This window comes from Hyperolius riggenbachi, chromosome 9 (genome assembly GCF_040937935.1).
Source record: "Hyperolius riggenbachi isolate aHypRig1 chromosome 9, aHypRig1.pri, whole genome shotgun sequence".
Taxonomy (NCBI): Eukaryota; Metazoa; Chordata; class Amphibia; order Anura; family Hyperoliidae; genus Hyperolius; species Hyperolius riggenbachi.
Genome location: NC_090654.1, coordinates 233,095,369 through 233,122,781, shown reverse-complemented (window position 1 = coordinate 233,122,781; position 27,413 = coordinate 233,095,369). Strand labels below are relative to the sequence as shown.

Genomic DNA, 27,413 nt, shown 5'->3' with positions numbered 1-27,413 from the left:
AAGGTGGAAAGGATGCAGCACATGCAGAACCAGCTGTCAACTATGCTTTACAATGCCTTTAAGGGTGATGTGACGGCACAACGCCAGCAAGGTACCACTGCCACTAATCCTCCTCCCGTGTCCACGCAGTCAAAGACAGGACGCTCCAGCGATCTCATGGTGATGTCGGACATGCGGACGTTCTTTAGTCCAACGCCTCGCCGTAGCCCTTCCGGATCCACCCTCCACCAACGCCTGGAACGGCAGGTAGCCGACTACCTGGCCTTAAGTGTGGATGTAGACACTGCTGTGAACAGCGATGAGGAACCCTTGAACTACTGGGTGCGCAGGCTTGACCTGTGGCCAGAGCTGTCCCAATTTGCCATCCAACTTCTCTCCTGCCCTGCCGCAAGCGTCCTCTCAGAAAGGACCTTCAGCGCAGCTGGAGGCATTGTCACAGAGAAGAGAAGTCGCCTAAGTCACAAAAGTGTTAAGTACCTCACCTTTATAAAAATGAATGAGGCATGGATCCCGGAGGGCTGCTGCCCGCCCCAAGACTAAGTCAGTCCCCGCACATACAGCATCTCTGCCTGCACGCCGTGTGACTGGCTGCCTGGCCTGCCCCAAGAAGACTAAGTCGCTCCCAGTCCCTCCACACAGCATGTCTGCCTGCAGGCCGCTTCACTACCTTCTCCACCACCACCAACAGGGTCCGGGACTCCAGGCGGATTGCTGAATTTTTTAGGCCGCTGCTAGCAGCGGCCGCTGTAATAATTTTTCGGGTGCGTGTACATGACTGCCTAATTTTTCTGGCTGCACTGCGGGCAGCTGCAACAACAAAAGAAAAGGCATGAACATGCGCCCATTCCCCTTCGTGATCATTACCTTGCCGTGGTGAAGGGGCTTGCGTATCACAATGGAGCAATGACCGGCGCCTAGATGAGTGTCTCGGGGGGCACACCCACGATAATAAGGTCGTTGCCTCATTGTGGTCAGACCAAATTTGATCAGCTGGACAGTCACTGTTCTGTCATTCAGCTACATCAGCCAGGTGACTGACCATATGGGCTGTAAAGCCACCAAAACCTGCACTCTCGCCATGGTGCGCACCAGTCCAGCACGGCCGTCACTACACAAACAGCTGTTTGCGGTGCGTTACACGATGAGTTTGGTGCGTCAGTGTGAAGCAGTACCTTAATTACACTACCTGATTGATGTATACACATGCAAGATGTTTGAAAGCACTTTAGGCCTGTCATTTAACATTCAATGTGATTTCTGCCCTTAAAACGCTGCTTTGCGTCAAATCCAGATTTTTCCCGGGGACTTTTGGCATGTATCCCACTCCGCCATCCCCCCCTCCAGGTGTTAGACCCCTTGAAACATCTTTTCCATCACTTTTGTGGCCAGCATAATTAATTTTTTTTTTCAAAGTTCGCATCCCCATTGAAGTCTATTGCGGTTCGCGAACTTTAACGCGAACCGAACCTTTCGCGAAAGTTCGCGAACCCGGTTCGCGAACCGAAAATCGGAGGTTCGGCCCAACTCTAGATACAAGCACAAGCAGTCAGCCGGCCACTATTTGGCTTCTAAGCTAAACTTTCCCAATGAAGACTCCAAAGATTTGCTGTACACTTGGGAGGTAATGCTATTATTTGTGTTTCTTTGAATTCTGCATCATTACTTCTGTCTATTTTTATATTGGAATGTGAAAGGTCAATACCTCTGCCAAGTTTTTATTATTGTTGTTTTATTTCTTTGGGATTGTATTATTTTTTTTGTTTTATTTATTGCATTTTAGATGATCATTATACTACTTATATGTAGTTATTAATTATTGACCTTGTAATATACTAATATTACAGTGTACTGTTCATTAAGAATAGTGTTTAGCTCTTTAACCTCCCTGGCTGTATGATTATTTTTGGATTTTATGGTCTTTTCAGCACATTTCAGACCCTAAAATCAGGAAAAAATCATGCCGCCAAAGAGCCAGCAGCAGCCCCTGCTCTCACTCACCTCCCTGGGCTCCAGCACTGCAATTTCCCCTCCATCCTCCGGGTGGCACTGTAACTCTGTAGTGAGATCACTGACGACGATCTCACCAGAGTGATTCAGAGCCTCGGAGGACAGGAAGGAGGTCGGCTACCAACGTCTGAATCTCCCGGCGGTGAGTAAAAACGCCTGCTGCGCGCTATACGTTGCATAGAGCTCCCAGCGGCTAGCCCGAGCTATGCTTAAACGGTACTTGAAGTAACATAATGATATATACATGTGTATGGGCAGTCTCAGTCTTACATAGAACTACTCTGTGTTCCTATTATTTTTATATTTTTCACACAGTAAGGGTTAAAGGAAGGGATCAGATAAAAATGGCACAGGACAAGCACCTATAAAAATGGCGCTACCATAGGCAGCAATAGTACAAGCCGTGATTAGCTGCAAGAAGGTTAAATTATGGGGCCCAATAAATAGTGGGCGTCTAGAGCCCGCTATTTATCAGGCACCATAATTTAATCTCCTTGCCGCTAATTGTGGCTTATACAGGGTGGAGCTAGAGGGAGGGGGGTTAGCGTTAAGCAGCAGGGTGGCAGCGAGTTAGGGGGAGTAGTCCACTATTAGGAATAGGCAGCGGGGAGTAGTCCTGGGATAGGCAGTGGGGCTGCAGCAGTCAGGTTTAGGCATAGATAGAGGGAGGGTTTCGTATGAGAGTAGGCAGGGGGTTTGTATACATTACCTGCTCCTGAGTGATTGCATCTTCTACACTTAGTTCCTACTTAGTTTGAATGAGTCTGGCAGCCACCCAATCACCATGTGGATACAGTCCCTGCATGGTGATTGGCTGGCTGCCAGGACTCTTGCAAACTAAACAGGAAGTGGAGAGGAGACGAGATTGCCGGGACCAGGTAATGTATCACAGATGCCGCTAATGACATCTTCTTACTCAGGTTATTTAACGTTTTAGGACATCTCCAAATAGTTAAATAACTTCAGTAGCAAGATGCCATTATTGGCTTCACCATATGCCAGTTTTGTGCAGTGCCATTTTTGAATGTACCCTAAAGAAAACCTAAAGAAAAAAAATAAAGAAAAAAAAAACAGTTTAACTTACCTGGGACTTCTACCAGCCCCCTGCAGCCATCCTGTGCCTGTGCCGTCACTCTGTGATGTTCCTGTCACCAACAGCACCCCTCTTTCAACTGGATGCATAGCCCTGCTCTGCGCGCCCCCTGATCCCATGGATGGGAGTGCAGTACTGGGCAGTGGCCATCGATGGAAAGAGGGGCGCTGTGGGGAATGGAGCATTGTGCAGTGATGGTACGGGCACAGGAAAGCTGCAGGGGGATGATAAAAGCCTCGGGTAAGTTAAACCGTTTTTGTTTGTTTGTTTGTTTGTTTTCGGTTCACTTTAAGAGTCTGGAGATCTAAATTACAGTTCTCTGAAGTTGGAATGCAATCAAGACTGCAACATTTTCACTAATAAGTTATTACAGGTCTTAAAACACCTGTGTGTCTGGCTGAGAAAAGGAAAAGAAAAAAAAAAGTTCAATAGATCAAGATGCGTCTGTATGTGAGCTAGATAAGCATTATCACTTGAGCCATTTGAAACTTTAAACTTGGATATCTAACTTTTTGAACCAAAATAAGACGATGAGATTGCAGAAAAGTCCAATTTAGCATTAGGACTACAGTGTTTATCATCGGTTTATTTTTTACTAGAGGTTGGCTTTAAGAATAGTACATAAACACTAAGTAACATGCAAAATCAATGTCTTTCATGAAACTATCAACCCAAAAGACTGGGCCCAGTATCCCATTTATCCCCCATAGCAAACTGGGGCTTGGCTCCCCCAAACCCCCTGCGCTCCCTCCCTCCCCCCAACTTAGTGTGACAAGTATAACAACTTTGCTTCTGCACAGTAAAGTGCGGCCTATCAACCCCACCCCCACTTACAACGGTGGTAACTCCACTCTAAAAACAAATAATCTAATACTTGTCTTGGACCAAACAACCTCAATTATAGCAGTCTTTTTAAGCACTAATCACAATACCTGTGCAGCCTAGCGCACCGCTTGTGTGCTCTTCTAGATCAGACTGCACTATGCTGCATTGATTGGGCTTTTATTTCCCAGCTGAGGAAACCTCCCAAGGGAAACAGCCAAATCCTGGTGTGGATTCCTTTGCTTACCGTTGACCTCAGGGAAGAGGAAAAATCCATGAGCGATCAAAATTGTTCTTTCAAAACCGCAACTGTGACAGTATGATGCAAGGTTATAAAAACAGCTATAGAACTGGAAATAGAAATATGAGACCCTTTATTTGCTACTAATGTTCTATTCATTATCCGTACTACATATAAATTCATTATATCATAAGGTTTTGTTTTGTTTTTTCACTTCAGGTTTGTTTTAAAAGCACATTGAAAACAACCAAAAATCATAGTTTATACTGTATGTGCATATCTTGTTCAAATGTAAATCATTTATCCATGTCTGACACGGGACTCAACTTTCAGACAAGTTCATCTTACAAACAAACTCCATGTATATTTTTAAAGTGAAAATGATTTTTAGCACTTAGGGCTTGATTCACTAAGACAAATAGCATGCCTTATCAGAGTTAACACACCTTATCAGAGTAGCATAGCGAGCGCTATGAACCCGCAGGGGCTCAGGGCAGGACGAGTGGAACTCTCGTCATTGCCAATTAGCAGGCATAAAGTCGCTATGCTACTCTGATAAGGCGTGTTAACTTTGATAAGGCATGTTATCTCTGATAAGGCATGCTATGTCTCTTAGTGAATCAAGCCCTTAGTGTTTTAAACATTTAAAAATCCACAACGTGAATTACCAGTGTATTGTTATTCTGTCTGCTGATCATTAAAGTTGCCAGAACAGCTGATTCGAAAGGCCAAAGAGGATCACAGGACTTCTGCTAACAAATCCATCTTGTGTCGCGCATTGATTTTCTAAATGGCGGAGTTACTGTCTTGAAATAACTGCTCTGTTTGCCTGTTAATTTCAGCAGCAGGAGTGTCACGTCAGCTGTCATCGCGCCACTTGTAGACATGTCAGGAATTTCCGGTGAGCACAGTGTGAAAGACAATTGTATTCTGAATAATTAAACATTATTAAATTACTCTGCTTTTCTGCATTCTCGACACTATATTTAACCATCTTAATTTATTATTTTTTTCCCTTTATTTATTTATTCCTTCCATAAAACATACCCTTTCATAGGTTTCATTCATGTATTGTTTGCCATAGGTATCTAAGACCCAGATACATTAAAGTAGACCAGAACTTCACAGGACAGAAGGAAAACAGAGAGAAAAATGCACCCTGTATGTATTTAGAGAGCTTAGCCTGTTTAATTCCCCCTCATTTGTGTCTAATCCCAAGTTGTAATTTGATCTCCCCTGTGTCACATGACTGCCATGGCAGAGATGGCAGATAAGGGCATTTGAAAGCACAGGATGTTAACAATATGTCTGCTTCCATGAATCAGGAAGGAGAAACAGTGCAGATTTATTTTAGGATTTGTATCAGCTGTAACAAAGAAATGTTTTTTTTTTTTTTGTTTTGTTTGACGAGACACTGAAGCGAAAAAAAAATGATATAATAATTTGTATGTGTAGTACAGCTAAGAAATAAAACATTAGGAGCAGAGACATAAGTCTTATGCTGGATACACACCATGCGTTTCCGCGTTCGATGCGGCCGTCGATACGCGTCGATTCGATTATTTCCGACATGTCCGATTCAAGCTTCGATGGATCGTTAGGTCGATTTGCCATACTTTACATGGCATTCGACCTAAAAATCATCGAAATTCGTTCAGAAATGTTCGGAAATAATCGAATCGACGCGTATCGACGGCCGCGTGCGACGCGGAAACTCATGGTGTGTATCCAGCATAATATTGTTTCCAGTACAGGAAGAGTTAAGAGAAACTCCTGTTGTTATCTTATCTATGTTATCTATGCAAAAAAGCCATTGAGCTCCCAGTCACAGAGAGCTCTGTGTTCTGAAGCTTGTTATCTCAACTGTCAGTCATTGTATCTTCTTTTTCTCTGCTGAGAAGGAGTTCAAAAGTTCACTGCTGCTCTGCAAAATCATTTAGAATGCTGAGTAGTGTGTAAACTGTAAATATTAGAGAATGATGCAATGTTTTAAAAAAACAACAACTATATAACTGAAAATAAAAATATGATATTTGCTTTGCTACTAATATTCTAGTAATTATCCGTACTACACATACAATTCATTATATCATATTTTTTTCTGCTTCAGTGTCTCTTTAAAGGTTATTATGCTGTTGCGTATCTTTTAGAGCAGAGAGGATGTTCTGAGTTCAGGTCCGCTTTTACCACCACTTGAACATTACGTGGGCACACAAAGACATTAAAGCCATTAGACTGAAACTGTGCGTGTTTGTGAGAATCCGCTCAGCTGCCTGCGCAGGCAGGCAGCCTTTTGACCATTGTTTAGGTTTGCATGCTGCAGGACTCTGGAACAGAGACCTGTCTTTCCATTGCAAGTTCTGGTCTGTTCTCTTGCTGGGGAATTTGCATACATTCGCCAAATCCCCTACCTGCCTTCTTTGATGACTGGCACTATAAGAGCTTTATGTTTCCCAGAAGGCTTTGCTGGTCATTTCCTTTCCATGGTCTGCTCCTGATGGACACTGCTGGAGTGTCAGCCATTGCTATCTAGTATAGTTAATTCCTGGTGGTTGCTTTAGGCTCCCCTTCTAGCCCAGTCAGGTTGTATTATCTGTATTGCCTGTTCTGTCTTGTCTTGCCTGTTGCCATTGTCCTGTCCCAACGGTGGTCGACAGGAAATGGTTCTGATCTCTGTTCTTGGAGTATAGCTGGTGCAGCGGTTGCTATCAGCTATCTCTTCTGTTCTGTCTCCTGGGATTGCGCTAGCTACTTTTCGCTAGCGCTGGGGATCCTTCTGTTCTGTCTTCTGGGATCGCGCTAGCTACTTTCCGCTAGCGCTGGGGATCCTTCTGTTCTGTCTTCTGGGATCGCGCTAGCTACTTTTCGCTAGCGCTGGGGATCCTTCTGTTCTGTCTCCTGGGATCGCGCTAGCTACTTTTCGCTAGCGCTGGGGATCCTTCTGTTCTGCTACTCTGTACCTGGATCGCACTCGCTTCTCGCTAGTGCGGTGGATCCTATCTCTCGCTTGTCCCTGTTTTCGTGTGTCTGTCTTGTCTGCTACGCTTCCTGGAGGCTCGGTGAGGTAACCGTTAAGCAAGCGCTCGCGTCCTCTGTTTAATGTTTGTCTGTCGATGGTTAGTTAGGCGTGCTTGTCTCTATTGTGCTTATCACGTGGAGACCGCGCATAACCGCGTGCACTGTTGCGAATGAGTGCGGTGTTCGCGGTTAGCTAGCGTTTGTTATTTTCCGTATCTTCTCATTGTATTATTTGCTGTGCCTTTGCTACCCTCGTATTCTATTCTGATCTGCCTTGTGTCACGTCTGGCGATCGCACCTCTCGTGATCACGTTCCTATTTCAGATCTGCTGTTGTGTGTGCGCGGTCGCGGGGTGGCGACTGGATTGGCGCACACACATACAACCTGTCCCTTTGCTCGCTCTCATTCGCAATCGCCTCTCTTGCGATTGCGTTCTGCGCTTCGTACAATTCCTGTCTGGCACTTGTGGAGGTACAGAGGATTGGTTCCTCTGCACTCCCCAGCGCCATCTGCCGACAGGAATTTCCCTCTACAGGTGCGTAGCACCTTTTGCTGGGTGCCTGCACATATATACGCTTGTGGAGGATTTCCGCCGTGTCAGCGCACGCGTTGTGCGCTGATCACGGAAAAAGTTCCACAATCGTTACAGTGTTCTTCAAATAGTGTAACTTGTGTTAAATATGTAATGTGTACTTTACTTGTACAATGTGTGTTAGTGGCTGACCAAATCAGCCGGTAATGCATTTTATACAAGAAGTGGTCTTCTTCATTGTTTGTTTAACACTAGACAAACAATCAAACAATGAAGACCATTTCTTGTATAAAATACATTACCAGCTGATTTGGTCAGCCAATTGCATATGGCCCTAGCTATTCTATTTAAAGAGAGTCTAAAGCGAGAATAAATCTTGCTTCAGACCTGATAGATAGCAGGGGCATGTGTGCCCCTGCTAAAACGCCGCTATCGCGCCGCTAAACGGGGGTCCCTTCACCCACAAATCCCCTCCGTACAGCCGGGGAGCGCTTCCGCATTGGGGCAGGGCTAACCGCCGCAGCCCTGCCTCATGCGCGTCTATCAGACGCGTACCTCTGCCTCTCCCCCGCCCCTCTCAGTCTTCCTTTACTGAGAGGGGCAGGGGAGAGGCGGCGATGCACGTCTGATAGACGCGACTAGAGGCAGGGCTGCAGCCGTTAGCCCTGCCTCCAGGAAGAGATATTTCACGACCAACTTTGCGACCAAGTCTTGCGGGGTGGGTTTGGGGGTGAAGGGACCCCCGTTTAGCCGCGGGATAGCGGCGTTTTAGCAGGGGCACACATGCCCCTGCTAACTATGAGCTCTGAAGCGAGATTTATTCTCGCTTCAGAGTCTCTTTAAGTGACACAAACTAGAATTACATAGTCTGTGTATCAGTAAGACTTCACATGCACTACATGCACACGTAAAGTTTAAGGCTACGTTTCCACTTGTGTGTTTTGTGTCTGATTTTTCTCTCAGAAAATTTGCAATGATTGTAGTGAATGGGGCAAATGCAAAATGCCAATTTTCGTACGCATGAAAAAATCTGAGGTCCTGCATAATGTTTTAGGACACCGCCTACGATTCACGTACAATGCTTTGCATAGGCAACGCATAGCAACACAAATGTTTGCTTTATTAATGCAAAAATGCGCATTAAATCCATGGTTACAGGAAGTTGTCAGTAGTCATGACTAAGTTGTTTCCAGGTAGATTATGTTACATTTCACATTTTGTAAATTCGCATAAAAACATGCACAAATTTACAAGCAAATTTTAACCAATCAGAAAAATATTATAAGATTTTTTTTGGACGCGAAAATTTCACACTACAGTGGAAACATAGCCTAAGGGTAGTTAGTGAATCTGGACCAATGCAACAAGGGATCTAAGCTTCTTGTACTAAACAAAGGGGTTTTTGAGATGCGCCCAATATGCATTGTGCTCTTGGTCAATAAAATTAAAATAGCTAGAGATATCTTACCTCTTACATTCACACCAAACTAATGGAACATTTTTTATTGATATGGTTATTCTGTTGACAATGGATTTTGCGGGTACTCGCGCGCCCCCCCCTCCTCAGGTCAATAACACAGACTCAACCTGATCAGTAGTCTGTATGCAGCATGGGCACCTGTATAGTTTATACAGATGCCCACACTCCATACAGACTACTGATCAGGTTTACTCTGTGTTACTGACCTGAGGAAGCAGACGAGTAGCCATGAAACGCCTCCAGTGTCCCCCTCTGTGTCACCTCTGCCCTTTGTACCTACTGTCTTTATACAAGTTTAAAAGCCATTTTTCCTTTGAATTTTTTTAAAATCGATTTTCTCAAAAGTACAAGTCCAGTTTAAAAAAAAAATGTTTTTGACTTGTTCCCATGGAAACACAGAATCCATGCCATTTATATTGGTGGGTCGTTCGTAAGTCAGGCGTTTGTAAGTCGAGGACTACCTGTATTTGATAAAATAGACTTACACCTATGAAACTTGAGGTATTGAAGGATTGGTTGCAACTGTGTCACACCTCCCACAGCCTCAGATCAGCAGAGCCTTCTGTCATGCTGCTCTCACCCTTCGGAATGCCTTGCCACACCCAATCAAGACAGGTCCAACCCTGGAGGAATTTAAATCACAACTGAAAAGTCATCTGTTTAGTCTGGCATGTTCATCTCATAACGTTTCCCCCTGTAACATATTACTATGTACTGATCTGGGACAAGCTTATGCACTTTGGGTCCTACGGGAGAAAAGTGCTTTACAAATGTTTTTGGTTTTTTTTGCAATTTCTTGCCAAATTCACCCTCTCAGAAAGTAAGTGAGTCAAGGCACAACACATTTATATCGTGCTTTTCTCCTGGTGGACAAAGCGCCAGAGCTGCAGCCGCTAGGACGCACTCTGTAGGCTGTAGCAGCGCTAGGAAGTTTTGCCCAAGGTCTCCTACTGAATAGGTATTGGCTTAGTGAATAGAAAGAGGCAAGATTCAAACCCTGGTCTCCTGTGTCAAAGCCTTTAACCACTTTCCTGCTGAGGCATTTTTCCCCCATCTGGACCAGAGCAATTTTCACCTGTCAGCGCTCCTCCCATTCATTCACCAATAATTTTATAGCTACTTATCACAATTAAATAATCTATATCTTGGTTTTTTTTCAACACTAAATAGGCTTTCTTTGGGTAGTACATTTTGCTAAGAATAATTTTATTCTAAATGCATTTTAATGTGAAGAATAAAAAAAAATGGAAAAAAATCATTATTTCTCAGTTTTTGGCCATTATAGTTTTCAAATAAAACGTTCTACTGTGAATAAAACCTACACATTTTATTTGCCAATTTGTACCGGTTATTACAATGCTTAACCACTTTGTCCTCCTTGACGTATAAAAGCGTCAAGGAGGACAGGCGCGCTCCCGCGCGCTCCAGCGGCCGATCGCGCGCGTGCACGCGCACTAGCGGCCGCGGATTCGGTAGCCACGGAATCAATGTATCGGGCTATGGAGCCCAATCACTGATTCCTCTTCCCCGCTGAAAAAGTGACAGCTTCTCTCGGAAGCTTAGCTTTTTCTGAAGCTATGTCCCTCTAAGCGTACATTGTACGCTTAGAGTGACGTCATGTAAACAAACTCAAGATTGCCATCTTGTGGCCAAAAAGTAAAACTACAAGTAAAAGTTAAAAAACATTACAATACACAAATATTTTCCCAAATAAAACACTTTTATATCCCACCCTCCCAAAAATGCCCACATAAAATGTTTAATAAAAAAAAAAAAAAACATTACTATAAAAAAAACACATATTTACCTAAGGGTCTAAACTTTTTAAATATCTATATAAAGATGAAATACTTCTCTCTATTTTTTTTATAAGCTTGTAAATAGTGATGAATGCAAAACGGAAAAAATGCTCTTTTATTTCCAAATAAAATATTGTCGCGATACATTGTGATAGGGACATAATTTAAATGGTGAAATAACCATGACAAATGGACAATTACAATATGTGGGTTTTAATTATGGAGGCATGTATTATTTTAAAACTATAATGGCCGAAAACTGACAAATAATGAATTTTTTAATTTTTTTTCTTATTCTTACTGTTAAAATGCATTTACAGTAAGGTAGCTCTTAGCAAAATGTACCCCCCCAAAGAAAGCCAAATTGGTGTCGGAAAAAACAAGATATAGATCAGTTCATTGTGATAAGTAGTGATAAAGTTATAGGCTAATGAATGGGAGGTGAACATTGCTTGGATGCATAAAGTGAAAACGACTGAGAGCTTAAGTGGTTAAAATATGTTGCTAGTACAATGTATGGCACCAATATTTTATTTGGAAATAAAGGTGCATTTTTTTCAGTTTTACATCCATCACTAATTAAAAGCCGATATTTTAAAAAATAACAGTAATATACTCTCAGGACATACATATTAAAAAAAAGTTCAGTCCCTAGGGTAACTATTTATGTTTTTATTTAATTGTCATTTTTTTTTTAATATGCAAAAACAATTTTTTTTTGGAGGGGGGTTAACTATGGGAAAGTGGGGGAGGTAAGGGGTTAGTTTTAATGGTATATATGTTATTTTTTATTAAATAAAATGTATGTAGGTGTAATTTTACTATTTGGCCGTAAGATGTCTTCGTGCATTTCCATCCTGCCGTGTACTAATAGCACGTGAACAGGAAGTAATGCATGTAAGTGTTATTGCATTTTGTTACATTGGCCAGAGGCATCTCATTGATGACAGTGATCAATGACAGGGACACTTAGATCGGTAAATGGGATCTGTGATTCCATTTACTGATCTTTTGGCTAACAGGCAGTGACAAGAACACGCATGTGCGTGCATGCAGGAGCGAGCAGGAGTGTGCACAGCAACCATCACGACAAGGGCCATATATCTATGCTCCTTTGCGAATACTGAAGTTCTGCGGGGCGTAGAGATACTGCCGTGGGAGTGAAAAGGGGTTTACCAGTATGCTATCCAACTAGTGTCACTAACACTCCTTTTAAATATTCGTAATTATTTTAGCATTATAAGGATTGATTTATAAAAGGCTGTGCGGTAAAAAAATCTGGTTGAGAGAATACCACATTTGGTATTTTAGACTTTTGTGTGCTAATTCATAAAAATGTTCACAGGTGCGGTAGAAGTGCAGTAAATTACTGAAGCCCAACTGTCGGTAACAGCAGAAGAGTAGTTGTCTGTGTTGTTACATGCTGTTCTCCGTGCAGAGACAGCATTACAATATAAGAGACATCCCAACTGTCCTTTAGATGTGCATGTTTTGTTATACTGCCTCTGCTGGCTCTGAATCTGCTGTGAATCTGTCTATTAGTCTTTCTTTACATTCTATTTAATTGCCACAGCTTAGAAGAACTTGAAGAAACTTTACACATGCTATGCTTAGGTGATTTTGACCTCCAGCTCCTACCGTCGTACGTATCATCCACACAGGAACTCAAGAGGTTAAACAGCCAGAGGAATTCTGGAGTAGCCTGTTTTGTTCCTATCAATTTGCTGCTGCATGGGGAAGATCTCACTGCTTCTGCTTGTGAGTCAAGGCTCCCAGCACAGTCCCACACAGACTTCGCAACCACTTCAAAGCACATGGTATTGTTTTGTGCCTTTAAAGCCTGTTCTAATCTTCATGAATTGACATTTACTGACATTTGTTGAGGTATTTACCGTAAAAGTCACTAATTTACCTCACTGCTCGGTAATTTCAGCTTTTCATGCGGTAACAGCCTTTATGAATTGACATTTTCCTAAGTGCTCGGTAAAGTCAGATGTTTTCTGCATTACTGAATGCAGTAATGCTTTATGAATCAACCCGATATAGTGTCTAACTTCTACATCGGAAACATGTGACAGGCTGGAAAAATGTTTGCAGAACTTCTTCAAGGTGACTTCAAATATATTATACTTCCTGTGTAATTTTAATTATTGGCTTTAGTTTATCTTTAATAAGCCCAAACGCCGCTAGCATTTTTTTTTTCACCACTCAGACCGACACTTTAATAGAAACTTCTGCTATAGCCGGCCACAAAGGACTTACTGGTCTGTGTCTGAGAACTCTATAACGCAAGAGTATTTTAATTTTTCTTTCAGATAAGGAATAATCAAGGACTGGAAACAGCCTAATTAATCTTACAAGAGTTTTCTGCTGTTTCAGTGGTGAAATATCGCCATAATATGCAAAGCTAGATTAAATACAACCTAGCAAGAAGTAACTAACAAACAAAACAGAGCTGACACAATACAAATGGCATTATCTGTCATGTGAACCCGGGAAGAATATAATTAAGCTCTTGGGGGGGTTGAACATCACGCTAGTGCTTTCATCTGCTAAGATTGATTTGCAAGGGAAATATTGTTTCCAAAATGCATGTAAGTACGTTCATTAGTTGGGATGTGTTTTGACAAGGACACGAAGGCACTTATGGGATGCACTATTTGGAAAGCTTGTTTCATAAACAAAGCCTACTGATACTTTTGAACTTCTTGTATATTTTGTATTGTGTAGCCGTATTACTCCACAATCAGACTTATACGTTATACTGCTCTCTGAACAGCCTTTGGACTGTGGATCTATATTCTATGGTATGATCTGGAAGCAAATGGACACTATTTATAAAGTTTGCTTATTCCCTATTAAAGGGAACTTAAAACGAGAGGAAAATGGAGACGGCCATCCTCATTCAGTGTCAGTTGCCTGGCTGGCATGCTGAACTTAAAAGGACCCTGAGTAGGTTATAAAAGCAAAATTTACACTTACCTGGGGCTTCCTCCAGCCCACCGTAGGCTGCGAGGTCCCCGGGCCTCCTCCTGGCTCCTTCCCTGGTCCTGGCTACGGTTACAGAGCGACTTCAACCTGAAGTCGTCAGGTCTGCTTCCCGCTTATGTGTATAGTGCCATTACATCACTTGGCTACGCGTCAGTCCTGTGCATCCGCGGTTCAATCATAGATAACCACGCATGTGCAGGACTCTCATTCTGGTCGGCATAATGGCACTATACACAGAAGCGGGAAGCAGACGATGACTTCAGGCCGAAGTCATCCTGTAACCGGAGCCGGGACCAGCGGAGGAACCAGGAGGACGCCAGGGGACCTCACAGCCTACAGTGGGCTGGAGGAAGCCCCATGTAAGTGTAAATTTAGTTTTTATCACCTGCTCAGGGTCCCTTTAAGGCTTTAGTTGTTTTTGTGTCACACAACATGGTTTATCTGCCATCTCTGCCATAGCAGTCACGTGACACAGGGGAGATATCAAATTACAACTTGTGATTAGACACAGATGAGGGGGAATTAGACAGGCTAAACTCTCTAAATACATACAGGGTGCATCTCTCTCGGTTTTCCTTCTGTCCTGTGCAAGAGTTCAGGTCCACTTTAATGATATGTTTTGTAAATCTTTTTTATGACAAAAAAAAACTCAAGCAAAATATTCACAAAACGTTATTCTTTTATTATTATTCTTCAGACAAATTAGCAATGGTCAAAAATCACCTCAATAATAATAAATAATAAACAATTACATTTGTAAAGTGCTTTTTCTCCCATAGGATTCAAAGCGCATAGATATGTTTCCGATCAATACACAGTTGCCGGCTGGACTGTGCTGCAGATAAAAAAGCCAGGTTTTTATAAATGCCACACACAACAAGTGGCTATGCAGTTTGGACTTCAATGCTTCAGAGGGTGAAGATGTCCTTATTGGGTGTGGTAAGGAGTTCCAAAGAGTAGAGGCAGCATGACCTGGCTCTGTCTCCAAAGGATTTGAGATGGGCTCTGGGGGTGACCAAGTTATTAGATCCTTTTGATCTAAGATTGTGGGGGTGTAATGTAGTTGTAACAGATTCTTCAGGCATCTACTGCCAAAATTATGCAAAGATTTGAAAGTAAATAAGCGAATCTTCCATTTTATGGATAGCCAGTAGAGTGAGTGAAGGATAGTGTTGGGCGAACAGTGTTCGCCACTGTTCGGGTTCTGCAGAACATCACCCTGTTCGGGTGATGTTCGAGTTCGGCCGAACACCTGACGGTGCTCGGCCAAACCGTTCGGCCATATGGCCGAACTAAGAGCGCATGGCCGAACGTTCCCCGAACGTTCGGCTAGCGCTGTGATTGGCCGAACGGGTCACGTGGTTCGGACCCGAACGCGCTCTGATTGGCCGAACGGTCACGTGGTTCGGGTAAATAAATACCCGAACCACGTCATATCTCCGCCATTTGTCTGTGGGTTTAGCTTTGGGTAGGCAGGCAGGGTAGTTCGCGCTCCAGCCACGCTAGCCAGGGTCCCCCCTGTCATTGTGTCACTGCTGGGAACAGTAGTACACCGCTTGCTCAGCCACACTATATAGCATTCTGTTTACTGCCACTCTGTGTACCTCGCTCAGCCACACTATATAGCATTCTGTTTACTGCCACTCTGTGTCTGCTGGGAATAGTAGTACACCGCTTGCTCAGCCACACTATATAGCATTCTGTTTACTGCCACTCTGTGTACCTCGCTCAGCCACACTATATAGCATTCTGTTTACTGCCACTCTGTGTCTGCTGGGAATAGTGGTACACCGCTCGCTCAGCCACACTATATAGCATTCTGTTCACTGTTCTGTGTCTGCTTGGAATAGTGGTACACCGCTCGCTCAGCCACACTATATAGCATTCTGTTTACTGTTCTGTGTCTGCTGGGAATAGTGGTACACCGCTCGCTCAGCCACACTATATAGCATTCTGTTTACTGTTCTGTGTCTGCTGGGAATAGTGGTACACCGCTCGCTCATCCACACTATATAGCATTCTGTTCACTGTTCTGTGTCTGCTGGGAATAGTGGTACACCGCTCGCTCAGCCACACTATATAGCATTCTGTTCACTGTTCTGTGTCTGCTGGGAATAGTGGTACACCGCTCGCTCAGCCACACTATATAGCATTCTGTTCACTGTTCTGTGTCTGCTGGGAATAGTGGTACACCGCTCGCTCAGCCACACTATATAGCATTCTGTTTACTGTTCTGTGTCTGCTGGGAATAGTGGTACACCGCTCGCTCAGCCACACTATATAGCATTCTGTTTACTGTTCTGTGTCTGCTGGGAATAGTGGTACACCGCTCGCTCAGCCACACTATATAGCATTCTGTTTACTGTTCTGTGTCTGCTGGGAACAGTAGTACACCGCTCGCTCAGCCAGAGTATATAGCATTGTGTTTACTGCCACTCTGTGTACACCGCTCAGCCAGACTATATACCATTGTTTACTGACACTCTGTGTACACCGCTCAGCCAGACTATATACCATTGTTTACTGACACTCTGTGTACACCGCTCAGCCAGACTATATACCATTGTTTACTGCCACTCTGATTCTGCTGGGAACAGTAGTACACCGCTCGCTCAGCCAGACTATATAGCATTGTGTTTACTGCCACTCTGTGTACACCGCTCAGCCAGACTATATACCATTGTTTACTGACACTCTGTGTACACCGCTCAGCCAGACTATATACCATTGTTTACTGAAACTCTGTGTACACCGCTCAGCCAGACTATATACCATTGTTTACTGCCACTCTGATTCTGCTGGGAACAGTAGTACACCGCTCGCTCAGCCAGACTATATACCATTGTTTACTGACACTATATAGCAGACTATATAGCATTGTGTGTACACCGCTCAGCCAGACTATATACCATTGTTTACTGACACTCTGTGTACACCGCTCAGCCAGACTATATACCATTGTTTACTGCCACTCTGATTCTGCTGGGAACAGTAGTACACCGCTCGCTCAGCCAGACTATATACCATTGTTTACTGACACTCTGTGTACACCGCTCAGCCAGACTATATACCATTGTTTACTGCCACTCTGATTCTGCTGGGAACAGTAGTACACCGCTCGCTCAGCCAGACTATATAGCATTGTGTTTACTGCCACTCTGTGTACACCGCTCAGCCACACTATATAGCATTGCGTACTCTGCCAGTCAGTGTGTATATTGCTGGGATCAGTAATACTCCACTCTAGTGTTGGGCGAACACCTGGATGTTCGGGTTCGGGCCGAACAGGCCGAACATGGGCCAGATGTTCGGCATGTTCGGCCCGAACGCCGAACTCAATGGGAGTCAATGGGACCCCCGAACATGCCCATTTTGGGGGCCCTATGGGGTCGCAGGCATAAGGGGGGAGCATGCCCCGGTCGCGGGGGGGGGTCGGAAATTCCCCCCACCCCCTCCGCTAGCGCTCCCCCCTCTGCCCGCTTCCCCATACAAAAAGTTTAAATCAAGTTCAATAGTACCTGGGCTGGTGGCATTGGCTGGCAGTGGAGTGAGGAGGAGGAGGAGTCCGAATAGCAGAGTGACGTTGAGGCCGGGCAGCGGGGCGGTTCAGCGCTAGTACCCTTGTGGTACTTCCGCCCTTTCTCTGACCTCACGTCCTCTGCGTGATGACGCATACGAGGGTACGCGTGATGCGTACCCTCGTATGCAGAGGACGTGAGGTCAGAGAAAGGGCGGAAGTACCACAAGGGTACTAGCGCTGAACCGCCCGCTGCCCGGCCTCAACGTCACTCTGCTACTCGGACTCCTCCTCCTCCTCACTCCACTGCCAGCCAATGCCACCAGCCCAGGTACACTACTATTGAACTTGATTTAAACTTTTTTTATGGGGAAGCGGGCAGAGGGGGGAGCGCTAGCGGAGGGGGTGGGGGGAATTTCCGACCCCCCCCGCGATCGGGGCATGCTCCCCCCTTATGCCTGCGGCCCCATAGGGGGGCCGTATTGCGGCCTGTTCGGCCGAACAGGGCCCTGTTCGCCCGAACAGGGGCCCTGTTCGGCCCTGTTCGGGGGCATACAGAAGTTCGGGGCGAACCCGAACTTAAAAGGCCGAACACCATCAGGTGTTCGGCCGAACTCGAACATCACCCGAACAGGGTGATGTTCTGCAGAACCCGAACAGTGGCGAACACTGTTCGCCCAACACTACTCCACTCACCGTCAACCACTATATGAGCTCAACATGAGTTCCCCAGAGACCTCCGCTGTGAGCAGCACTCCCAACAACAGCAACAGCCAACGCCCCACGCAAGCTATAACATCCACCCCAGCAGCCAGTGGTCAGCAGCAGCCCTCCCCGGAGGAGAACGTTGTGTCCATCAGTCCGTCGCCAGAGCGATTAATGAGGGCTGCCATTGAGGAGATGATGGGGCCTGATGTGGAGGAGGAGGTCTGGCTCAGGCCAGCATCCCAAGTTAATGTTGAGGACGATGAGGGGTCTGTGTCTGGGGATGTTGGGGTGGCAGAGGTGGTGGGTGGGTCAGACTCAGGAGAAGAGTTGTATGATGAGGATGATGATCGGGACCATCTGTATGTGCCTCAGAGTCCGACCCCGGAAAACATGTTGTATCGTGTGTTTAGGTACTAAAATCTGCGTTCCCTCCCAGTAGTGTTGGGCGAACAGTGTTTGCCACTGTTCGGGTTCTGAAGAACATCACCCTGTTCGGGGTGACTATATAGCAGACTATATAGCATTGTGTTTAATGCCACTCTGTGTACACGGCTCAGCCACACTATATAGCATTGTGTTTACTTCCACTCTGTGTCTGCTGGGAACAGTAGTACACCGCTCACCCGCCACTGTATAGCATTGTGCTCTGTGTCACTGCTGACAATAGTGGTACACCGCTCACCCACCACTGTATAGCATTTCTGTACTGCCACTGTACTGCTGCCAGTCAGCGTGTACTTTAAGGATAAGTGAAATGAGGAAGAAATCCGGTGAAAGAGGGAGGGGCAAGGGAAGAGGTGTTTCCCCTGACGGTTCACGTACAGGCCACAGGGGAGCACCCAAGAAAACCCACTCAATACTGCCCATGTTGTCCAGGACAACAACCCTCACAGATCCAAAAGAACAGGACCAGATAATTACTTGGATGACCTCTCAAGTGTCCAGCAGTGGGTTAAGCAGCACCAGCACATCACGCACGAGGTCCGAGTCCTCAGCCAGTTAAAGTCTGGGCTTTCTTTGAAGACTGCACTGAGGATGTTACCATGGCGATTTGCAAGGTGTGCAAGACCCGCCTGAGCAGGGGGAAAAGTATTAACAACCTCTCCACCACCAGCATGAGCCGCCACATTCTATCCAAACATCCCACTCTGTGGGCAAACGCGGCAGGACAGGGTACCACCAGCAACACTGCCTCCCTTGGGTTCACCAGACTCACCACCAGACCCGCCTCAGCAGCAGCAGTAGCCCAGCCATTGCGTGGTTCACAACATTCACAAACATCAGACGATGCTGACACTGTCACTTTCCGGACTAGTGCTCTTGAGGTCTCCCAGTGTTCATCAAACACAACAACCAACAGCCCTTCGGTGTGCAGCGCTACGGTTGAGTTGTCTGTCTCTGAGATGTTTGAGCACAAGAGGAAATTGCCAGCAAATGACCCCCGGGCCGTGGCAGTAACAGCCAGCCAGCATAGCCAAGCTTCTGGCCTGCGAAATGCTGCCATATCGAGTGGTGGAGACAAACAGCTTCAAGGGCATGATGTCAGTGGCCATGCCACGTTACGTGGTTCCCAGCCGCTACCACTTTGCGCGCTCTGCAGTGCCTGAGTTGCATGAGCACGTGGTCAGCTAAATAACCCGAAGCTTGAAGAATGCCGTTGCCTGCAAGGTTCACCTCACCACTGACACCTGGACGAGTGCGTTCGGCCAGGGTCGATACATCTCCCTTACCGCGCACTGGGTGAACCTTGTGGAGCCTGGCAGCGATTCCTCACCTGCTACGGCGCGGGTGTTGCCCACGCCGCAAACAGCTGGATAACAACAGCAGCACCTACCTCTCTGACTCCTTCTCCTCCAACGCATCTCAAAGCTGTACCTCATCCGGAAATGCTAACCCAGCACCAGCAGCAGTAGGATCGTGGAAGCAGTGCAGCACAGCTGTTGGCATGCGTCAGCAAGCGTTGCTGAAGCTGATCTGCCTTGGGGATAAGCAGCACACAGGGGAGGAAATTTGGAGGGGAATAAAGGAACAGACGGATTTGTGGCTGGCACCGCTGGACCTGAAACCGGGCATGAAGCTAGACACCTGGCACGAACTGGCAATGTACGCAATAGAGGTGCTGGCTTGCCCGGCAGCCAGCGTTATGTCGGAACGCTGTTTCAGTGCTGCCGGAGGCATCATCACAGATCGGCGTATCCGCCTCTCCACAGAAAATGCAGACCGTCTGACTCAAATTAAAATGAATCAATCCTGGATTGGAAACGACTACGCAACACTCCTGGACCCCAACCAAGTAACATGACCGATAAACATCTGGGATGGTTTAGCGTTTCCGGTCCCTGTTTATTGAACCTCTCATCCGTATTACATTTATGACTGCATGGCGGCAAAAAGCATTGCTGCTATATCCGCACGCTTTTTGTCCTCATGCAAGGCCTGGGTTGTTGTGTCTCACAAAGCGTGGCCTTCTCCTCCTGCGCCTCCTCCTGTTCCATCACGTGTGCTGCTGCTGCTGCTGCTGGGTTACCGTTGCCGGTCCCTGTTTATGGAACCTCTTATCTTTATTACATTTATGACTACATGGCGGTACAAAGCATGCTATCCGCACGCTTTTTGTCCTCATGCAAGGCCTGGGTTGTTGTGTCTCACAAAGCGTGGCCTTCTCCTCCTGCGCCTCCTCCTGTTCCATCACGTGTGCTGCTGCTGCTGCTGCTGCTGGGTTAGCGTTGCCGCGTGGTCCCTGTTTATTGAACCTCTTATCTTTATTACATTTATGACTACATGGCGGTACAAAGCATGCTATCCGCACGCTTTTTGTCCTCATGCAAGGCCTGGGTTGTTGTGTCTCACAAAGCGTGGCCTTCTCCTCCTGCGCCTCCTCCTGTTCCATCACGTGTGCTGCTGCTGGGTTAGCGTTGCCGCGTGGTCCCTGTTTATTGAACCACTTATCTTTATTACATTTATGACTGCATGGTGGTACAAAGCATGCTATCCGCACGCTTCTTGTCCTCATGCAAGGCCTGGGTTGTTGTGTCTCAAAGCGTGGCCTTCTCCTCCTGCGCCACCCTCCTCCTGTTCCATCACGTGTGCTGCTGCTGGGTTAGCATTACCGGTCCCTTTTCCTGGAACCTCTTATATGTATTACATTTATGACTGCATGCCGACAAAAAGCATGTTACCTGTGCAAAGAAAACAGACATTTCCCGCATTTAAAAGACAGTTTTCCTTTTGAAACTTTAAAATCGATTTTCTCAAAAACTATAAGCTCTTTTTGCTAAATTGTTTTTCCTCTTGTACCCACTCCCAAGGTGCACATACCCTGTAAATTTGGGGTATGTAGCATGTAAGGAGGCTTTACAAACCACAAAAGTTCGGGTCCCCATTGACTTCCATTATGTTCGGAGTTCGGGTCGAACACCCGAACATCGCGGCCATGTTCGGCCTGTTCGGCCCGAACCCGAACATCTAGATGTTCGCCCAACACTAGTGAAGGATCGGTGTTATGTTGCACTGGCAAGGTTGGTTTGTTAGCAACTTTGCAGTGGTATTCTGTACTAGTTGCAGGTGGTGCAAGTCTTTGTTTGAAAGGCCTGCATAGAGAGTAGTGCAAAAGTTCAACCATGATGTGATGAAGGTGCTTAATATTTGCGATATTCCTCAGGTGAAAAAAGGAATGTTAAACAACTGAGACTTGATTCCTGAATTTTAATTCCCCATCAATTAGTATACACAGTCTGCGCACAAAGTCTGTTCAGGTCTGAACTCAATATCCTTAGAGGTACTGATTATGGCCCAGTGCACACCAAAACCGCTAGCAGATCCGCAATACGCTAGCGGTTTTGGGAGCTGATTTCAGAGTGATTCTAGGTATGTTTAGAGAGGTTTTCTAAACATACCAGCGGTTTTGGGTGCGTTTTTGTGTAGCAGATTACACATATTGTTACAGTAAAAGCTGTTACTGAACAGCTACTGTAACAAAAATGCCTGGCAAACCGCTCTGAAGTAGCGTTTTTCAGAGCGGTTTGCGTTTTTCCTATACTTTACATTGAGGATGAAACGCTTCCAAAATCCGCAAACGCGCAGCAGGAGGCGCGTTTGCGGCTTGGCAAAAGCCGCAAAAACCGCCGGTGTGCACCATCCCATTGCAATACATTAGACAAGCGGTTTTATAGGCGGATGCGGCCGGCGGATCGGTGTGCACTGGGCCTAAGACTGGAGCTTCTTTGCTGTTGAGTGCTGACCTCTGATGGCAAGAACCTCAGTTTTTATATTTGTACATTAGGGTATGCACACCCTTAGAAACATATTAAGTATTAAATATTACAAAAAAACAACCTTGTGTGCAGTGTAAATCATAAACACCAATATTCAAACAATCACACACACAACAGCATAAATGTGTTTGCAGAAGAACCTAAATTTTGCCATCATTTAGTTTTAGCCAGCTATCATTCATCCAGTACCGTAGCTCATCTACGCATGCGTTTCATTGTGAGTAGGGTCTGTTTGAATGATAAATATAGTTTTTAGTTTATGAACAGCAGAGTGGATAACTTTGAGCCCTGTGGCCAACCGTATTTTAGTGATACAGGGCTAGATAGGGAAGGTCATAAGGATACCCGTTGTGTTCTGCCAGCCAAGAAGGAGTTAAACCACTGGAGAACTAAGCCATCTATCTATGCCACAGTACTCTTGCAGCCTGCTATGCAAAACTTCATGATCAACTGTAGCAAAATCGGACAAACGAACCAAGAATGACTGATTTGTCGTTGCAGGCCACACAATCCCCTTGAAGGCACTCAGCCCTTTTAGTTTAGTAAATTTGCAATCGCTGTTTTCAGTGATCATAAATTAGGGGCTTTTTTTTTTAGTAAATCAGGCCAGGGTCTCTCAGTGGGAGGTAAATTACACAGTAAGCTGTCTATAGATGTTCTCTTTGAAAGATAACCATTTAAAAATGAATAGCAAGGGTGAATCCCGGAACAGCTGGTAAGGTACATCCAGTCCTACAAATATAAAAATCCCTCTTCTCTATTTGCATTTAAACAGCCAGAGACAAATGATTGCAGCCATGTTAGCAATACAAGGAAAGTCACTCACTGTAGGAAGAGTCTCATTTACATTGATGAATATAAACCAGCATTACCGGGCTGCATTCTAGAACAGCACATCTCTGTGCAATATTTTAATGCAATTAATAAATGGAGGAAAATTCAGAGGATTTTTAAAAATTAGACATAAATTAGGTGTAGCTTCTGAAGGGGCAGAATAAACATTACCATGGTTTCTAGCGAGCCGGGAGAGAGGCGGGATTGGAAGAATAAGTTATTTGTCCTTTGGTGCTACTGCTGGTGCTGTATATCACAGACTGTTACACGCCAGTACAGGAATATATACGGCCACGGAGTACTGCTACATTTACAATGAAGGCAACAAATAAAGGCAACAAATAAAGTCAATCTGTGACATATAAATACTACCCAAGGGACAGTACAGCTGTGCTAAACTCTGAGTTCCTCCACAGCTTACCTAGAAGCAAAACTGCTGCATCCCTGGGCATTCAAAACTATAGCCTATCATAATCAGGGGTTCATTTAATTAAAAAATTAGTGCATGTCAACATGTAGTTCTAGTGGTGCATATTAAAAGGGACCTTAACTCAGAACTTAGGTCAATGAAGAAAAAAGATGGGCACCGCTGCATAAAACACCCTTTATTGTGACCGGGCCGACACAATTGTTACAGCAGTGGGGGGAGGAACGTTGTCTGACAGCTGTTTCGCAAGGGTTAACCTTGCTTCATCAGTCTCTGATAACCCTTGCGAAACAGCTGTCAGACAACGTTCCTCCCCCCACTGCTGTAACAATTGTGTCGGCCCGGTCACAATAAAGGGTGTTTTATGCAGCGGTGCCCATCTTTTTTCTTCATTGACCTAGATTGTGTACTGCATTGGAGCACGCTGCAGGTAAGCCCAGTGTGACCTGGGATCCATCCCTGCCGCATTTAGTGCCAGTTTTTTGCTCTCTCTACAATTGAATTAACTCAGAACTTGCTCTATGCGCTAAAAGGTACACAACAACATACGTAATAACCTGTAAAGAAAAACATTTCCTTGTTAGAGCTGATACAAATCTTCCAATAAATCTGCAGTGCGTCTACTTCCTGCTTTCATGGAAGCAGACATAGGCTTAACATACTATGCTTACAAATTAGCTGCTCTGCTGAGGCAGCTAGCGGACACAGGTGAGGGATCAAATTTCACTTGTGATTAGTCACAGATGAAGGGGATTACTAAGCCAGGCTAAACTCTGTACATACACACAGGGTGCATTTCTCTATGTTTTTCTTCTGTCCTGTGCAAGAGTCCAGATCCACGTTAAGAAAGTCAAGGTGCAAATGAAACAATTTTAGCGTGACAGCTTCAGAACTGGTGTGTGACTGTTACAACTCTCTTGTACGACTCGCTTATCTTTAATTTGGAACTAAGCTCAGAACTTCCTCTCTGCTCTAAAAAAGTGGCCACAGCAAGCTAACCTTTAAGGACAAAAAACATTTCTCCCTTACAATTTATGAAAATCCTAAAAAAAAAAAAAAACCTGCCGTTTTAACTTGATTTCAGTTCTGCAGGGAGAACTGAAAGGGTTAAAGTGGCTCAGAGCTGTACTAAAGAAAACATTTTATACATACCTGGGGCTTCCTCCAGGCCCATACGCTCAGATCGCTCCCACGCCGCCGCCTCCTCTGCTCGCAGCTCTGGTACCGGTTCCCGAACTTTCGTCAGCCGGGCCAGACTACGCCAGAGAAGTGCACCCTCTACGTATCTCTCCAGTGCCTGCTGGAGAGATATGCAAATAGCAGACTTCTCCTACGTCAGACTGTCTCCAACTGACGAAAGTGCAGGGAGTGGGACCTGGTACCGGAGCTGCGAGCAGAGAGCGTATGAGGCTGAAGGAAGCCCCAGGTATGTATAAAACGTCTTCTTTAGTTTAGCTCAGAGTCCCTTTAAGCCTCAGTGTTTACTGTATGGAGAGCTGCCTAGGCAGAGCCTTCCTGCATTCTGTTCACAGTTGCTGATAAAAACTAATTAGACACTTTGATCTGGCTAAAGAAACACAGAATACAGAGAAGTGAATTTCTTCAGCAACTTTATGTGGAATAAAGACTTTTCTTTGTGGGCTATGCTAGAGTTTAAGTCTGCTGTAACAAATTCAAATTAAAGTTGAAAAAAAAATCCACCTCCAGTTTGGCTGACAGCATCACAAGGGATCACACTGGGAGGACACTGATGGAGGTGACAGACTATAGAGGGCTGAAAGAAACCCCAGGGAAGTAAAAAGCTATTCCCCTTGTATCAGATTTATTTAAGATTGAGGATCGCGTACAGGGGCATAGCAATAGGGGGTGCAGAGGTAGCGACCGCATCGGGCCCTTGGGCCAGAGGGGCCCCAAAGGGCCCTTCCTCAACTACAGTATTAGCTCTCTATTGGTCCTGTGCTCATAATAATCACTTCTATAGATGTAGTAATAGGAAAACAGTGCTGGGCACTCAAGCTGGATGCTTAAAGAGAACCCGAGGTGTGTTTAAAGAATGTTATCTGCATACAGAGGCGGGATCTGCCTATACAGCCCAGCCTCTGTTGCTATCCCAAACCCCACTAAGGTCCCCCTGCACTCTGCAATCCCTCATAAATCACAGCCGTGTTGTGAGGCTGTGTTTACATCTGTAGTGTTAGTCTCAGCTGCTCCCCCGCCTCCTGCATAGCTCCGGTCCCTGCCCCCGTCCCTTCCCTCCAATCAGCAGGGAGGGAAGGGATGCAGGCGGGGACTGGAGTTCTGCAGGAGGCGGGGAGAGCAGCAGACTGACACTATAGAGATAAACACAGCCACCTCTGACAAGCTGTTTGTCAGCAGCGTGGCTGTGATTTATGAGGGATTGCAGAGTGCAGGGGGACCTTAGGGGGGTTTGGGATAGCAACAGAGGCTGGGCTGTATAGGCAGATCCAGCCTCTGTATGCAGATAATATTCTTCAAACCCACCTCGGGTTCTCTTTATGGTTTATTTCCACAGGTAACGTCAGACATTACAGGCATACATAGGGAGAAAAGGGTCTAACAGCCATTTCACAGGCTTCTTGCCTGCTTCCTCCGAGATCAACTATACAGCAGAACATGTCCCTCATTTATAATAAAGTATAAAGTCACTCACCGCCAGCCCGCCCATTCAATGGGCATCCACGAGCACGCCGGGAGCCGCAGTGTTACAAGTCCCGCCCCTTCCGGGTGCATGTCAGGCTGCCGCCGTCCAATCAGGACCTTCGGTTTTCGCCCAATCAGGAATTTAGGCTTTCGCCCAATCGGCTTACCCGGCAGCTACTATGTAGGTCCCGCTGGTGGCTGTAAACAAAAGAGGAGCCGGGGATTGTTGCTATGGAGACCCAGACCGCTGCTGAATACAGCGGTTCCTGTGTATATATGATTCTTCTCTAAAGGATTGCATATTTCTCACCCGGCCTCCCAGGGATCTATGTTCTAAAGGCAGAAAACATATATAGAACATGTAAATACATAATATAAACATGAAATACATAAATTACTTCACATATTACAAAGAGAAACAAAAAACCACAAACAGGTAAAATCAATCATAAAACAGTGAGGCACTCCGTATCTGGCAGACCACACAAAGCACTTCTACGACCATACAAAGCACTTTGAATAGTGGTAATTATGAACAAACTGTTCCCCATCCCCTTCTGACACTGTAGTTGCCATTGGCAGGTTTTGGTGCGCCGTATCAATTGTTATGTATAGAGCGCTTGGGGAGCCCCATCGTAAAACTTGCATCAGGGCCCACAGCTCCTTAGCTACACCACTGATCACGTTTCCTATGCTATACATTTTGGCACTTACAATTGCAATGAAGAACACACCAGGTCGAAGGAAAGTTTTGCATTCAGATATGTTTGAATTTTAAGTCTCTCTACAGAACTTCATCTGTCCTGATAGCCGATTATTCTGTGCTGGTAGTGACCTTCTCGTCTTATCACCATTGTGTCATCTCCGGAGTAGATTTCTACTGGATTGTGTCACAATTCTTGTTGCTGTCAAGAAAAACTGAAGCTGCTAAATCATGCATACCAGCTACAGGTATGAACAAATGAAGAACAAGACAAGTATGACAACCCTGCTAATCTGATAAATATA

General features: G+C 45.4%; 1 long non-coding RNA gene across 2 annotated transcripts; it reads left to right on the top strand.

The window, feature by feature from the left end:
* The first annotated feature begins 1,538 nt into the window (after positions 1-1,538).
* On the top strand, positions 1,539-27,413 carry LOC137531939 (uncharacterized). Of its 2 annotated transcripts, none has more exons than XR_011023804.1 (3): positions 1,539-1,621; positions 5,006-5,064; positions 27,185-27,413. It is a non-coding gene; the product is annotated as an uncharacterized lncRNA (long non-coding RNA). The 2 variants fall into 2 exon arrangements; XR_011023805.1 differs by lacking the exon at positions 27,185-27,413 and adding an exon at positions 5,248-5,294.